Below are 17,333 nucleotides of genomic sequence, written 5' to 3' on the forward strand. Positions count from 1 at the left end.
CTAATTTCTCATGTTTTTTGAATAGTTCACTTAACACTCATTGCATTGGGTGATGCTTACAGGGGTGAAGAAGTGGGATTAAAACTAGTGAAATGAATCACATAGCATCAATCATCACTTCCGGGGCTTGCACCCAGTAATCATCACTTCCATGGAAATTTTCATACATGAATGACTTACTTAACGCAGTTGAATCCCAAAATGATATCTAATATAATGCACTGCGTAAACCCCCCAATACTTAAATTCAAAAAGAGTGAATGGATTTCTACTTGAATGGTTCATGATGCACAATACTTGCTAAGGTTTTGCAAATGGGGTAGCAAGCTAAGTGGGCTTGATTGTGGGGAAAACTCCATAGTTAAGCATGCTTGAGCTGGAGGCGATCTGGGATGGGTGACCTCCCGAGAAGTCCTGGTTACCAGGTGCAATCCCCAGAAGTGATGATTGATGCTATGTGATTCATTTCACTAGTTTCAATCCCACTTCATCACCCGATGCGATGAGTGCTAAGTGAACTATTCAAAAATCATGAGAAATTAGTCAGTTATGACTACCTCTCATGGAAATGGTCACACGTGAATGACTTACTTAACGCAGTTGAATCCCAATATGATATCTAATATAATGCACTGCGTAAACCCCCTAATACTTAAATTCAAAAAGAGTGAACGGATCTCTACTTAAATGGTTCATGAGGCACAATACTTGCTAAGGTTTTGTAAGTGGGGTAGCAATCTAAGTGGGCTTGATTGTGGGGAAAACTCCACAGTTAAGCGCACTTGAGCCAGAGGCGATCTGGGATGGGTGACCTCCCAGGAAGTCCTGGTTACTACTAGGTGCAAGCCCCAAAAGTGATGATTGATGCTATGTGATTCATTTCACTAGTTTTAATCCCACTTCTCCACCCCTGTGAGCATCACCCGATGCAATGAGTGCTAAGTGAACTATTCAAAAATCTTGAGAAATTAGTCAGTTACGACTACCTCTAATGGAAATGGGCATACATGAATGACTTACTTAATGCAATTGAATCCTAAAATGATATCTAGTATTAAGTCATGTTTGGATACTATCTTATAAAATTGTTAGAAATGTAGTGTTGTTGGATTTTTTTCAAACACATCAAGATATCATCAATGTAGATGAAAAAGCATGAAAAATGTATAAATATATCTTCCATGCCTTCCTAAAATTGCCCCGGATCATTCTTGAATCCAAATGGCATTGCCTTCCATTGATAGTGGCCACATGGAACAACAAATGTTCTTTTGTAGATGTCTTCTGAATTATGTAGCCATGTTTTGAAATTATGTTAATGTAGTAAAACCTATATTTCAAATGAAATTTATTGAAAACTATTTTTCCCTTGATTTTCTCACGGGGGCTTCACTCCAAAGCAATACCATACTATGTGCATTCATATTGGGGGATATATAATGAGGAAATAATTACATAATATATTGAGCATGTAATAGGGGATAAAGAGTTTTTATATTGGCAAATGTAAAAAAAGGAATTCAAAGTTAATGAAAAATATAAATGGGTATAAAAAATGTTAATGAAAAAATAGATACCTACAATATCTAGTGAATGTAAGTATTTTTTAAATTGAGGTGTATTGGGTTAGTATTGGTAGGGGGTTAAATAATGTGTTTTCTAGAGATATTTCCCAATATGTAGCCAAATTAAGGGTATTGTTTAGTATGTCAGGAACCCACAAGTTCATTGAGTGAAATTTTCTACAATAATGAACCCACATGTCCATTGAGTGAAATTTTCTGCAATGCTGATACCTTGTTTAACAAAAAAAAATATGTTATTAACTTTAAAACTTTCTTTATTTTCTACAATGTGAGTTTGACCAATCCTTTTTCTCATTTTCATTATGACCGACTATACTTGAGACAAAACCTCTCCAAACCCATTGTTGGATGGCTTTATCGAATCAATATACTATATTTCTTATATTTCGATCTAATCCATCCTTATCCAAATTTTATAAGTTGGAAGACATTAAAATGATTCCATACTGCTTTGGCATCCCTATCTTCTGTAATTAAGTTTTTTTTTTCTTTATTTCTCTCTTCACGCCCACATGGTCCCTACTTTCCAGAACCACGACAATGCTTCAACGTAAGTCCTGTGACGCAATTCTTCAACGTATTTAGATTCCCATGAGCTGTCAAAAGAACCTACCAATTTGGACTGGACTATAGGTTGTTTGTTTGTGCATGACTTTCATTGATTTTTACACTCAAATGCGACTCGCGAGTGATCATCGAGCATAAAGTCCTTTTATATGAATTGATAAAAAGACCCACGAGAAAAACACTAGTCCGGTCATCACAAAAGCCAAGTATCTCAGCTGTGGGGATCTGACTGGCGCACCTTTATGCTCGCTACCACTGATATTGCAGTCAAAGTCAAGCAAATACCAACGTGCCAATGATCACGATCTTGACCAAACAAAACTCATTGTCTCTCTTTTCTAGTCTTCTAGAAGGGATAAATGATGTGAGTCTGCCCTGCGTAAGCTGCTGATGCTGACAGTTTGAAAGTTCAGCCTAAATATCGTTCAATGGACGGCGAATGAGATCCTCTTTTGCAAAAAAGAGATTTCATTTTCATATTTAAAATAAACGGACCAAAAATTTATAATCGCTAACAGAGCATCTCAACTTTCAACATTAGAATGCCCGGCGCAACCTTTTGACTCGTCAGGAAGGGATTCTCAATTTCCCCTGCCCCACAGCTTTTGAAATTAGACTGGTAACACACCTTTTGTAATTTTGGTTTTCTTTTATAATTTGATCGATATGTATGATAATTCTTTAACGGTTGGTGATTAGTGGTATGAATTTTATTTCGGTGAATTTTAATATTTGGGTTTTGATTATTGGTATATTTGATGTGGGGATAGATATTTTGGTTTTTGTTAAATTACAAATTAAAGTTATTGGTATATTTAGCTTGTTAAGTTATTGGCATATTTAGTTTGTTCGATGAATATTTTGGCTTTTTTTAAATCATAAGTTATTGACATATTTAATTTTCAATATTACAGTAATCTATTGAAACTACTGTAATAAACTATAGTGACACTTGAAATTAATCTTTTAGTGTAGGAGGATACAAGCAATATGAAAACAAGTCTCATCACTAACTCAAGTTTATAATGTTTTGCTATAAATTATAGTGACAGTTGAAATTAATCTTTTAGTGTAGGAGGATACAAGCAATATGAAAACAAGTCTCATCACTAACTCAAATTTATAAAATTTTGCTATAAACTATAGTGACACTTGAAATTAATCTTTTAGTGTAAGAGGAAACAAGCAATATGAAAACAAATTTCATCACTAACTCAAGTTTATAAAGTTTTGCTGTTTAAAATCTATTTGCAAATATTACCATTAGGGTTTTCACCATTAGTGTTTTCACATTTTTTTTTAGTTGTACCGATTATTGATTCACCGTGGTACTTTTTTTGGGTTGTAATCAATCTCTTTTTTGGGTTGTAATCAATCTCTCGATTCCTTTTTATTTATTTGATTAGTTTGTTTTCATTCACGGGCATGTTTTTCCATGAAAATTTCATTCTTTGATGAAGTTCAGTAATCATGTCCACCCACAATGGCGTTTTATGGGATTTGATGGTTTCTGTCGAGACTGTGATGGTATTTTCAGGTATAGACAGTCAATAGTAGATCCATGGTTTTGTGCTCTGATAGTTCGCTATATTATCACCAAGAGTAACTTCATTTTTTGTATTGTGATGATTTGTTATATAATCTAATGTTTGTGATCAGCAGATTAAGGTTATTGACTTCAATGCTTCTCCGATCTGTGAGTGGTCAATGGTGTCCTGATATTTTCTGAACCACAGATCAGTTTTTTTATTGTCCAACGATGGTTTCTCTATGCTATCTTGGGTTTCCTGGCCTGATTATTCCAACATAGGGCGATTCTGGCCAGCGTGTAAAGCATGCTGTCAGAAACAGGAAACAAACGTCCGGATCTCTCTATATCGGTAACTGTCCCGCCCTTATTCAAGTGTCCGATATCGAAGGAACTAATGACGGACCCGGTGACTTTATCTACAGGCATGACCTATGAGCGAGCTTCCATTGAGAAATGGTTGGGCGAAGGAAACAATGGGTGTCCAGTGACTCTGGAAATTCTTCACAGCAAAGAGCTCATCCCCAATCACACTCTTCGCAGACTGATACAGGAATGGTGCGTTGCCAACAGTTCTAATGGTGTCCACAGAATACCGACACCTAAGCCTGTTGCAGAGCCGAGTAAAGTGCGCCAAATGATTCAGCATATTCAAGATTCAAGGATCGATAAATTTGAAGCTTTGAAGAACTTGCGAAGTCTAGCAATGGCCAGCGAAAGGAACAGACAATGCCTCAAATCCGAGGGAGTGTTTCCTGTTCTAATCCATATTCTGGATTCAGAGGCCTTACTGCATTCTGCAGAGGGTGTAGATCGTGAGGCCGTAGAAGAAGCAATCGGAGTAATTTCAATGTTCCCTGTGGATGATATATCTATCGAAACAGGTTTGCTCAGACCTTCTGCGCTGGGAACCCTGGAATGGGTGTTGGCAAATTGCACCGTGGAGACCAGAATAGACGCAGCATCTGTTGTGCAAAAATTGGCAGACGATAGAAATTCTGCCAGAGAAATTGGATCAAGAGAAGGAATCACAGATGGATTACTGAAGCTGTTTCAAGAGGATTTTCCATATTCTCCGGCCATTAAGGCCAGCCTGAAGGCAATATTTCCTCTGTGTACCGTGCATAAAATTAGAGCTAAGATGGCCAAAGCAAGTGTCGTCCCTCGTTTGATTGACCTTCTTCCGAGCCCAGACACAGACGTGGTAGAGCAATCTTTGGCGATTTTGGAAGCACTATCCACAATTTCAGAAGGCCGGTCTGCCATAATTGGCCATGCCTTAGCGATACCGAGTATTATTAGAAGCTTGCTGGCGGTATCCGATATTGCAACGGATTATGCGGTTGGAATTCTATTGGGAATCTGCCTCAATTTTGCAGACGAAGAGCTGCTGACAAAAGTTGTGAAGATGGGGACCCTTCAGAGACTACTTTTTCTGTTGCAGATGGAGTGTTCACCGAGGACGAAGCAGAAAGCTAATGAGCTCATGAGGACCCTTTCTTGCCCCGCACCAGAATAGTTGTTGCCATGATTCTTGAGTGTCCAAGTAGAATTAATCCTGAAACACTCGATTTCATTTCTTACAGTAATCGTTTTCTTCAAACAACATAGCTTAAGCAGCATTGTAAGCCCAGTTGGGATCCGTTCCGATAGGAGTTCTTCAACATCCATTTACAATAGATATTAATAATATAATGTAAAATATTATATTTTTAAGGTTTGCCCCAAAGTTTTCAGCAGCTGAGCTCTGGTCGTTAAGCGGCCTTGACAGTATTATTACAATTGACACAATTTCAGTTAGTTTATTTTAGGATAATTATGGATAGTTTATTTTAGTCTTATATAAATTAAGGATTTCTGAATTTATTTTGAATTTCTCATTTTTATTTTTCCAGTTACAAATTCTCTAATTTATAAATGTGATAAATATTTTAATGGCTATCTCCTTTTATAAATCACTTAAAAATAAATTATTTAATGATTTATATAAAATAAATCATTTAATTTATATATATCTATTTGTACATTATTTCTGCATAGATGTGTGTTTATATACCTAGAAACAAAAAAACATATTTTATTGCAACTTTTCATGTTATTATCTAGTTACATGCTATTGAGATAATATGAAAGTAGGAATTACATTAGATGGTTCAAATGTCAATCAAATCTTCATGGTGTGATTAATTGGAAAGACAATTTCATTATTAATATGGATCACACAAATGTAAAATCTAACATGAAAGTAGTTTGCACATAATAATTTGTAGAAATAACATTATCATATTGAGATAACATGAAAGTAGGAACTACATTAGATAGTTCAAATGTCGACCAAATCTTCATGATGTGATTAATCCGAAAGACAATCTCATTATCAATATGGATCACAAAAGTCTAAATTCTAACATGAAAGTAATTTGCACATAATAATTTGTAGAAATAACAATATCATATTGGTTTTCAATATAATAATAAAGAAATAGTTTTAAATATAATTTTTTTAATGATAATATTATTTAAAGGGGGAAATGTAGTATAAGTAAATACACAATTATAAAGAAAAAGCTTCCCCTCTAAGAAGACCCTTATTCTTATTATTCTATTATTTGGTTATGTGATATTTTAATTTTTTTTTAAGAAAGATGTTATTGTGATTATTTTATATAAATGAGAAACTCAAGAGTGTATTAATTTAGTTGATGGAAGAAAATAGAATAGATTTAAAAGAATTTTAAAATTTATAATCTCAAAATTAAAATAAATACATTTTATCTTATTTATTTCATAGAATTAATTCTTTATTTAATTGAGAGCATAGTATGACTAGATACATAATGTATAAGAATAAGTTGAACAATATAGAAGATAAGAAACTTGTTAAAATTGTTTTAAATTCGGGGCGGAATCATCCCTAGTTTAAGTAGGAATAGTATATGGATGCTCAGTCATGACTAAACCATAAGGGAAAAAAGAACTAAGTCATTTTACAAAATAAGGATAGTATTACAATATTATCAAATCAAAATTTAAAGAGAAAATATGGTGGAATAAGGAATTAGAAGGAAAAATAAAAGTAAGAGATAATAATGATGTGATCAACCCTACTCTAGAAGATTAAAAGTGTATGTTTTGACTATTAGGAAAGTTAGGGTAAACTTGAACTAGTTTATTATTGCCATTTTACTTGGTAGAGGTTTTTGTAACCCATGGATTTTCCAATCATATTTTCATGTAATGTAACCTATTTAAGGACATGATAGATCCATTATAGACATATTTTGGGACAAACAATAATTGATTATTAGTGCCTTTAGGTGTTTCTATTATGTTCTTATTTATCTCTCTTTTTCATAACAATGACATTAGATCTCCATGAAGATCACTTTATGCAACATATGTTGTAGAACCTGTGTTAAGGATAGTTAAGATGAAGAAAGGAGGCCACAAAAAGGCATGGAGGAGAGAACATAGATGGATCCAAAGGTTTCGAGGCTTGGTGAAAGATACATCATGTTATGGAGAACCCTGATATTGCATGACCAACGTAGAGTATTTGGTTTAAGTTGTAAAGCCTAGACATATGTAGGATATATTTTCCAAGGTTGTTATAAGACTTGTTATTTAGGCATACATGTTGTAGCATGGTAGCACATGATGTCATCCCTCTCATGCATGAAGAATATGTAGGATTAAGTTGTAAAATGAACCATTGAATATATATGATGGTGCAGGTGTACTCATATGTTAACTTGAGGTTAGTTTTCTGTAAGACCTATTATTTAATCATACATGTTGTAGTGCAAAGGTGCATGGGGTTGAACCACCTAAATAGGTATGACGGTGGCAATTGTACTCATATGCTAGGCGAGGGGGTAATGTGAGATCTCCTGATGCTAGATGGTTTATGAACCATGTACTCGAAAACGTATCCAAGAAAAATGGTGGATACAAGGTTACCCATGTATTCCAATGAATGGTAAATTTCTTACATGGGATTTAACAAAGATATTTAGACTAGGTTAATCTCTCGAAGTCAAATTTAAGAGGGAAATAACTAGAGTAGTTAGAGGAAATAATGGTTTACTATTGGCAGTCTACTTGCTTGAGGTTTTGGTATCCCCTAGTCTTTTTCATGGTATTTTCATGTATTACAACTTATTTAAGGGCATAATGACTCCATTGTAAGGTGACTTTTGGGCCAAATAATAATAGATATTTAGAATTGGTTTCTCTTGAGGGGTTCTAGGATAGTTTATGGTCTTCACGTCTTATTAGTCCCTACCCAGGTAAGAATCTAAATCGATTTGCAGTTTCACTGCTATTGGTTTATATTTGACTTATGAAAAACTTAATGTTAAATGTTAGAAATAAATAACGATCTTTTATTATAATTTAAAAAAAAAAAAATTTTTTACACACTTGATTGGACAAAAAAATTGATGTCTTATTTTAGCCTTAACGTCATCTATCACAATCTCACTGATAAACTATTGCTAACACTAAGAAGTCACCATGTGGATAAGTGTCTCACTAATTTTTTGCAATGATTTCTAAAATTAGTTACAGTCAATACATGTTTCGCTAATTTTTTCCATCAAATTTTAGAAACAATTACAATTAATAAATTAATAACAAGGCATTGGCATAGCTAAACCTAGATTTATAGGGCTCTTTGCTAATGTTTAATTTAGTTCACCCCCATGATTCAATAATTACACCTACACAAGAAATTAACAAGCCTTCATGAATTTTTCATCCCCACATTATTTTATTTTCCTCAATCGAGTATTGTTTATATTGACTAGTGTTTGTTTGTGTTGGTTTATCATCCAGTGGCATGCTTGTGATTTCTTAGCATTATGATTGGTAAATACAGGGATCTATGGCATATCCCATCATTTCCTCCAAATGAATGACAAAAATGTTTCAAGGAAAATATTTACCTACCATGGCCTACATAGGCTTGGACGAAAAAAGTTCTTATGAGTTGTGAAAATAGTACCTATGAGTTTATCAAAGGAAAGAGAGTTGTAGATATTGCATACCAGAAATAAAAATTAGATTTTTTTATGGAATGTACTAGGCGAATCGAGGTTTGTTATACATAACAAATATTATACAAGTTGTGTTTCCGTTCTTTCAATTCAATTTCTATAGGGCTATTAATGGCTTCTTTCTGAACCCTGGTAGGAAAATACGTCGATCCTTGTATGGTGATCTTCAGAAGAGCGTGATGGAGATTATTTTCATGAGCTCTATGGATTTCCCACACAACTCTTTTGTAATACATGGTTTGCGTCATTCTTACTAGAAAGACCAGATCAGGGTTTTCTGCACAACATAATATTACACCTATTTATACCACTAGTATATTTTAACCTATCTTATTGAATGATTTGATTTTTAAAGCATGAATAAAGTGTTATGGATAGAATTTAGAATTTTTGGTAAATGCTTCTTGCCCCAGACTTGGAGTATCTAATTTTTAAACAGTAGTAATGTAGTTGAATTTTTGTTATTTATGACCATGTAAATCTGCCTAACATTTCTCAATATTGTGGGCGATATAAACCATTGAAACTAAAATTTTACATAATTGAAATGGTTTTTTTATTGTTTATTTTTGCGTAGACGTGGGAGTGAATCCATTCGTTAATTTGAATAGATGATAAATTATACAGTTTAAATGAATTCAATATGCACATTTTCATAAACTTTAGTGATAAATATAACAATAAAATAACAATATATTTAATATGAAGACAGTGTGTGAACGTAATAGTATACTTAATACGAACATGAACATGATATAAATTTTGGTATAAAGTATGCTTGATGAGAGTTCCATAAGTCTGGGTTTAATCCATGGACCATCCTTCATTTGTGCAGAGGAGCATGTGTTTTTAACATTTATTTATTCACCAAAATTTATCAAAAAAGGAATGACAAAACGTTCCTCTCAAGGAAATGTTATCCTTTATTTTAGTTACAATTTGGAATATTTCAAATTGTGGTGAACATCAGTGAGATCAATGTATTGACTTCACTCTTATTTTCCAAATTCAAGAATATTTATGTTCGCTAGATTCAAGAATATTTTTTTAAATTTACAAGTTCAATTTCAACTCAATAATATAACTGTATTTTAAGTGTTGGTACTTGTTATAATTTTTTATCTTTTTTAATCCATAGATGGGAAATCCTCAAGTCCGTTGTTTTTAATCTATGTTAAAATCTTCTCTTGTGAAAATATGGTTTTATTCCAAATCACAACTTCGTTGTGTTAGACAATAAAAATGGAAACCAAACTCAACTATGTATTAAGAAATGATTTCAAAGAATGATGTACATAATGTACATATAAATACATAAAGAAACTGTTGATTCAATTTTCGGGTTTTTTTGGACTTTAATAACTAATTACCACAACACACACCAACTCAAATCATAAGCCGAGGATTAGATATCTAACATCTCCCCTCCCGCTCCTAATATGATGGTATATATCCAAGTCCAAGAATGAAAGCTAAAAATGCAAAAAAATCCTCTCATCCAAGAATTGAATGTCTCTCAAAAATGGTTTTCAAGGATGATCACAAACCAAGGATGGTGGTTTTTAAGAGAAAACCACAAATGATACAAAATTGTGGGAGAACTCAAGGTCTCAATGAGTGATGGTTTAAGGATGACCATCAACTCTGGAACTCTCATAGCAGTTCCAACTTTGGAACAATTTTTAATCTGACATCATCTGCTAGTGGAATTGCTCCATAAAAAATCTCAGCATGCTAAAAACATGCAGCCATCCTCATCCTCATAGAGAATAAATAAAAACAACTTTGAATTTGATTATAAACTAGGAAATTAGGTTGTAGCAGTAAACTCTGATTATCTTTGATTGTGGCTCACTTGACAAATATTCAAACTTGTAGCAGACCATCAATTCCCCCCTTGTCAGATACAGGGTGAGAAGATGAAGTACACTTCACTGCAAGACTGGTCAATACTCTTGAACATATCCTGTGGTATGACCTATAAATCTTTTTTGGTGGTTTTAGACCAATCCCAAGAAGTAATCCATCCAAAATTTAGTTTCTCTCATGCAACAATATTCCTTTCAAAACATCTATTTGAATGGTGATTGTGCTTTCCACAATGCTCACATGGGTGAAGATCAAAACATTGATCTTTCAAATGTCCAATTCTATCACAATGTTGACATCAATTAATTTGTTCTGGAACAACATCATCCAAAAAGCTAGCACTACGAAATTGTATAGATTTAGAAAAATCAGGAACATGAAAAGATACATCCAAAAATCCTTATTATATCCCAAACTAGTTATGTTTTTGTTGTGCACGATTTCTTCCGAAGGTTTAAAAAATGTTTTAGGAATTGTAGGTTTCACATCATGACTTTCAACTACATCCAAATTTTCTCCTGAAATGGTTTGATCCATATGACAAGTGATAGGTATCAGACTCAAACAATGAGTTATTATGAACAATAACCAGTTCACAATCACAATTGTTTTGCTGAAGTTCATGTCACTAGAGTTGGGATTCGAGTTACAAAATATTGATCTTCTCTTATGCATTTTGTAAACAATTTCTAATGTCAAATAGGGTGTCCTTGTTAATTTGGATACTGTTATGAACTATAGATGACATTAGATTTATTAATAAATCTAACAAATCATTGAGTTTAGCCATGTTTTCCAGCTTCCGATTAAAAAAAAAATTCAATCAAATTTGAAAAAGGTGTCGGCACCCACCAAAAATGCACCCAACACAAGAAAATTTAAAATGATTTAACCGAGTGTCGAGTGTTGGGTTTAATCTATCATGCACCTACTTGCAATAAAAATTCAATGAAAATATGAATAAAATATGCTACAATGTTGAGGGAGAAGAGTGAAAACGCCCTTTAGAAAGTAAAAAAGCTTTTTTCCATTGTCTTCACTCTCATCAACTTATTGGCCCATTTGAATATGTGACCAAATTAAAATAGCTTTACTAATTCTCCATACTCAGTGTTTTCCCACACTTATAATCAAAATTATTTATGCACTTTTATTCTTTAACAATGAATTTGAGTAAAATTCTTAGCAATTACTTTTATCTTGAAAACTAACGTATCTACCTAAAAACAATCAATTGCCTATAATGTTTTTGGTGGTCTCAAATAATGATTGTTTACCAAGCAATAGCACCAAATTTAAAATATGTTCCAGGTCTAGGAGAAAGGATCCAAATCTAGGGAGAAAAATTCTAGAGAGTACTGCAAACTACTGCAACAACCAGACTCTATAATCAGTGAAGAAACTACAGTATCGAAATCAAAAAATTTCAAGCTTGTAGATCCACATTGCAATGCATCTTAGTCATAACACATTTGTTCACACTCTCTGCCTTTAACAATGAAACTCTTATTTGCGTCTTCGTAGACTCCAATAAGTTCAAAAGCATAGGAAATTTATCCACTCTAGTAAGTTTACTCATGCCTTGACCTCCAAGAGCAGTTGGTTTGTGGTCTAGGACTTTTATTATTCAACAAGAGATCTCTAGACCTCTTACATAATTTTTTCAAGTCCATTTAGCACCGTCTAATTAACAAAAGAAGTAAACTGACTAGAAGCTAAAAAAAAGGCCAAAAACTTACAGATGCATGTAGCGACGTCTCTGAATTTGATTTAATCTGGATTTTGGGGATCAAATTATCTCACAGAATCTTTAGCTCTCATCCTTGAGCAACTAGGTCAACAATCTAAGACAACACTGCGACAGATTCTCGATCCCATACATTGGTCGTTAAACTGTTAAATTCACTAGAAGCCATTGCTCTCTGTAGATAATAGACATTCACACAACACACTTAGGTCAAATCAAGCACTGATATTCTCTATATCCTTCTCGAATTCAACTTTGTTCACACATTTTTGCCACTCCTTCTTTGCATAATCTAGTACAACCTTTCTTGTCCACTAAACAATTTCCATACTTCAGAATTGCGCTACCAATTTCTTTTTTTTGTTGTATTCCCCTACTGGTTGACCTTTAACACTATCCAACTGACACTAGACGCTCCTAGATACTCCACTCTATTTATTTTTTTAAGCTTACACTTCATAGAAATAGATAGCCCAATGCTTCAACTACCGTCATGTAAAGCATCGTCACCAAAGGGAAGTTTTGTTGAAGTGACTCGCATAGTCTAACTTCCTAAGATTTAACTCTAGTAATGGAAAGGGATAACATTCAAAAATTAATTTTCATCACCTACAGGAAGAAAGGGCTAAACACCCAAAGTGTAGTTGTAATAGAACACATTCCACTCTATTATTATTGTGTGCATCAATGCATATAAAAATTTGTACCTTTTATCATTTATTTTATCTACAGTTACATGTCATTTGATAAAGAGTAGAGATCCACAACACGGCCCGCACAAGTTAACCCTGTTATCAACCAAACAAGTAGTCACACACACTTTATTGATGCTTCAGATCCGATATTAGTCAGCCTCTGACGACGACAAATTCACCATCAAACTAGGAGTCATGTGAATTCTCCAATGCACTGGTGGTTTCACGCATCCTAATTCTCTTTCACACAACATTTACCACTCCATAATCAAACTTTGTGTAGTAGTAACAAAATTATACGAGGACAGAACTAGTGGCTCATATTGTTACAACAAATAAAATTAACCATGCTCTGATATTCCTTAAACCAATGCTCTGATACCATTTTTAGACAACAATATTGGAAACCAAACTCAACTGTATATTAAGAATTGATCTCAAAGAATGATGTAAATAGTGTATATATAAATACATAAAGAAATCGTTGATTCCATTTATGGGTCTTCTTAGAATTCAATAACTAATTACCACAACACACACTAACCCAAATCATAACCCGACGATTAGATGTCTAACACGTTGAGGATTTATTTACTTCTCATGTTACAATATATCATGGTGATTGGTTTTCAAGAGTAGATTAAGGTTACATATGTTTTCAAAAGTATCCTATTAGATTTTCTCAAGGAATGGGGTTGTACTGGCTGATGGAATAGAGGCAGAACCTGATCTTATGGTATTTGGTACTAGTTTTGATGCTAAGAAGAAACTCAAGACCCTGCTTTTAGGACCTTTTATATATGTTCTTTCGAACTCAACTGGTATAATTCCTTTATGTAGTTCTGGTCATTTCTTCTTTTTGTTCTCCTCTATGTATTTTCCTTATGTTAACTCAATTCAAGGAAGAAAAATGCATAGTAAATCATAAGTTCAAATCACTCCCAAAACCTAAATCAATTTTCATCTATTGAGAATGAACAAACAGGGGGCACATCCTTCCCCATATTCCTCACATAGAAATTCTTGGCAATTATAAAAGCTTATCAAATGTGTATTCTTCTGAAATCTGTTCTTGATGGTTGTCATATTTTTTGTCTGGAAAATTTGTCCTTCCTAGTATGAAGGAGATGTTGACTGATGTAGCCAACCACTACAAGCATTGGAAGAAAAAATATACTATTCTATTGGAAATCCTACTATGGGGATTTTCATATTTGTGGCAATAATAATCTTTGCAAGGACATGGGATGGAATCCAATGCGAAATAATAATTGGTTTAGAGATGTTTTTTTGTCCATATAGTAATCTTGATTATCATGAGATTTAAAACATATTGGACAATGCTCAACAAACTAACAAGGCTAGAAGTACATCCAAGTTGCTAATGTTTCTCAAATATAAAGAACTCTCAGTAATTTTTGTTGATTTAATATTAAAATTCTTATGAAACACACAACGAGGAAGAAGTTTCTAATACACTTTTTGCACTAGGGCATTGATAAGGCTATAGGTTTGATCAAATTACTATTCCTTCTCATTGATCTTTTATAATTTCCAACTTAGCTACTATCACTAAGCCTTTAGCATTTGACTAATGATTTACATTTGAAATCCTTGTGAAAAATAAAATGAGGAAGGACTTTATAATAATCTTTCTACAATATGGGTGCGCTGTTAAGGCACTCCTTGCGATAGGTCACTGGTTCAAATCCCCCGTGGGTACTTAGGTTAGTCTTAACTAGAAAAAAAAATAATCTTTCTACAATAGGTTTCTACACAAATTGATATGTTAGTCTTTCGCAACTTCTTCTATACTTCTTTCTATTCCACATATTACTCCATTTCCTATATCCTTGGCCTTCTATCAACATCTATTGCCAAGCTAAAATAACAAAAATATACTAAGTTTTAATATTTATGTCATGCCTTCCTTAGTTAATATGTGTGTGTGTGTGCGTGTGTGTGTGTGTGTGCGTGTGTTATTTGTTGATGCGTAAGGGCTACATACGTAGGAGTCAAACACCATCACCAACAAATATCTTTTAAATATTGGTATTTTCGATTCCCAGTGAATAAATTAGCATTGTTAAGTTGTTGAATTTCAATATTCCTTAATATTGAATAGATTGATTTTATATCATAATCTCACATTGAGTTTGTGTGTTACACAGTCATTAACCATGAGATGTAAATGGTTAATTTTCTATTCATTCTTTATCATAACTTTTATTATGATTAATAACTTGGAACATGATCTTATTAGTATTAATTTATTTAATAGGTTTAGAAGCCGTTTTTTAGTGAATAAAGTTTCAATATATTCTTAGATAGTATATTTGCATCTTCTACTAACATGTTTAAATGTTGTTGTATAGAGATTGTATAGAGATGACCTTAAATTCAACAACTATTATTGTGATGGAAGGACGTGTTTAAAATTTAAATTGAGATTATCTAGTTTACTAATAGTATCTCAATAATGGTTATTTATGATAGCAAGATGTTTTATGTCTCTGCCTAGAAATTGATTTGCAATTTAACTGCTATTAATTTAGCTTTGACTTATGAAAAACTAAATGTTAAACTTTAGAAAGAAATAACATATTTTTTATTATAATTTAAAAAATTAATTTGTAAATATTTGGCTTGACAGAAAATTTGATATCTTATTGCAACCTTAATGCTATCTATCCCATCCTCACTAATAAACTCTATTAACTCAAAAATCATCATGTGGATAACCGTCTCACTACTTTTTTGCAATGATTTCTAAAAGTAGTTATGATCAATACATGTTTCATTAATTTTTTGAAATAATTTTTGGAAACAATTGCACTTAATACATGTCTCACTTGCAATTTTTTTTTTAAATGGTTACCATTAATTAATATTTTCAAAATTCAACCTTAAAATTACATTTTAAACATGTTTTTTCAAAATTGGTTAACACTTACTAAGATTTCTGGCGTCACCCCTCCCCATTTAATCCCAATTTCTTAAATTTTGAGACATGTGAGTGCATTTTTAAGTAACTTAACACGTGAGTGAGTGACTCAAGAATTTTTTTTGGTTTAAAATTGGTCAAGTAAATACTCATAGCTAACCGTTTATGAGCCATCTCATCTCCCATAATGATCAAGCTAACTATCTCTATGCATGTGAATAATCCAATATCAAAAACCTTGTCTGGAAGGTTGCTGTAACATGTCTCCTCTAGTTGATCAACTATAATTGTAGGTATCGTGTAATTCGAACCCGCTCGCTCCTCCACCTTTGGATTTTCCATTTTTGCTTTGTCTTTTTCCCATTATTTGTACTCAATACTGCCAGTGTAACTGAAATGTGGAAAAGAAAATTAAAGCTAGAAAATTAAAGCTATGCCATATTGCAAGCACTAAATACAATAAGCATTAAAATCTTTGCTATTTGTTTGGTCACTAGGTACTTTATTCTATTTTTCTCTTCTATTTCTTTGTTTAACAGGGTCATAATTATTTATATGTAACTTTTAAATCATATTTTTTTAATTTTTTTTTATATTTATAGATAATTGTTTTTATTTTTATTTTTTTTATATTTATATTTATAGATAGTTGTTTATTTTATAGGTACTACAAGGAGTTAGAATTATGGTTTAGCTTACTTATTCTTACAAATAAGAAAATTGTCTATAAAAATATTGAAGTTTGAATTTTTGGGCAATGTAAACAACAAAGTTAAATAATTTATAATGTTTATACAACTATCAAATTTGACAATTTTTGTTTCACTTTTGATTTTATATATAGATATATATATGGTGGCCCCATATTGCAACCAATAATACTTGAGCACTTGTTTTCTTTATGTTTTATTTCTCTCTTTATAATATTGAGAAATGTAAATAACAAATTAAATATTGCTAAAATAAAAATTAATTCTTACTATAAATTAGTGTCATTTTTGTAACACTAAAATGTGGAAATGAAAAATATCTTTTTCCAATACCATATTATTTTAAATTATAAAAAAAATTTAAAAAATCCAAAAAAACCATTATTTAATTCATATGCATAAACAAATTTAATAATAATAATTTTTATTATATTTCTAATTTTACATAAAATTAAAAATTATTAATTATTAAATTAAATTAAATAATAAAAATAGATATTTAACTACATATGAAATTCTATACAAACCCCCACCTATATATATATTCCAAATGGTATCTTATATTTAAATTAAAATGATACCATATTTATCGTATTAATTAACTTAATATTAAAATATTTATAATAATAT

The 17,333-nt window shown here is 32.3% G+C and overlaps 1 pseudogene; it reads left to right on the top strand.

Annotated features, from left to right (window-relative positions):
* Positions 1–3,802: 3,802 nt before the first annotated feature.
* On the top strand, positions 3,803–5,321 carry LOC149165435 (U-box domain-containing protein 26 pseudogene; annotated as a pseudogene).
* The last annotated feature ends 12,012 nt before the right edge of the window (positions 5,322–17,333 follow it).

Source organism: Pinus tabuliformis, chromosome 5_1 (genome assembly GCF_031772625.1).
Source record: "Pinus tabuliformis cultivar Carrire ecotype Pingquan chromosome 5_1, CPIR1, whole genome shotgun sequence".
In the NCBI taxonomy this organism is placed as follows: Eukaryota; Viridiplantae; Streptophyta; class Pinopsida; order Pinales; family Pinaceae; genus Pinus; species Pinus tabuliformis.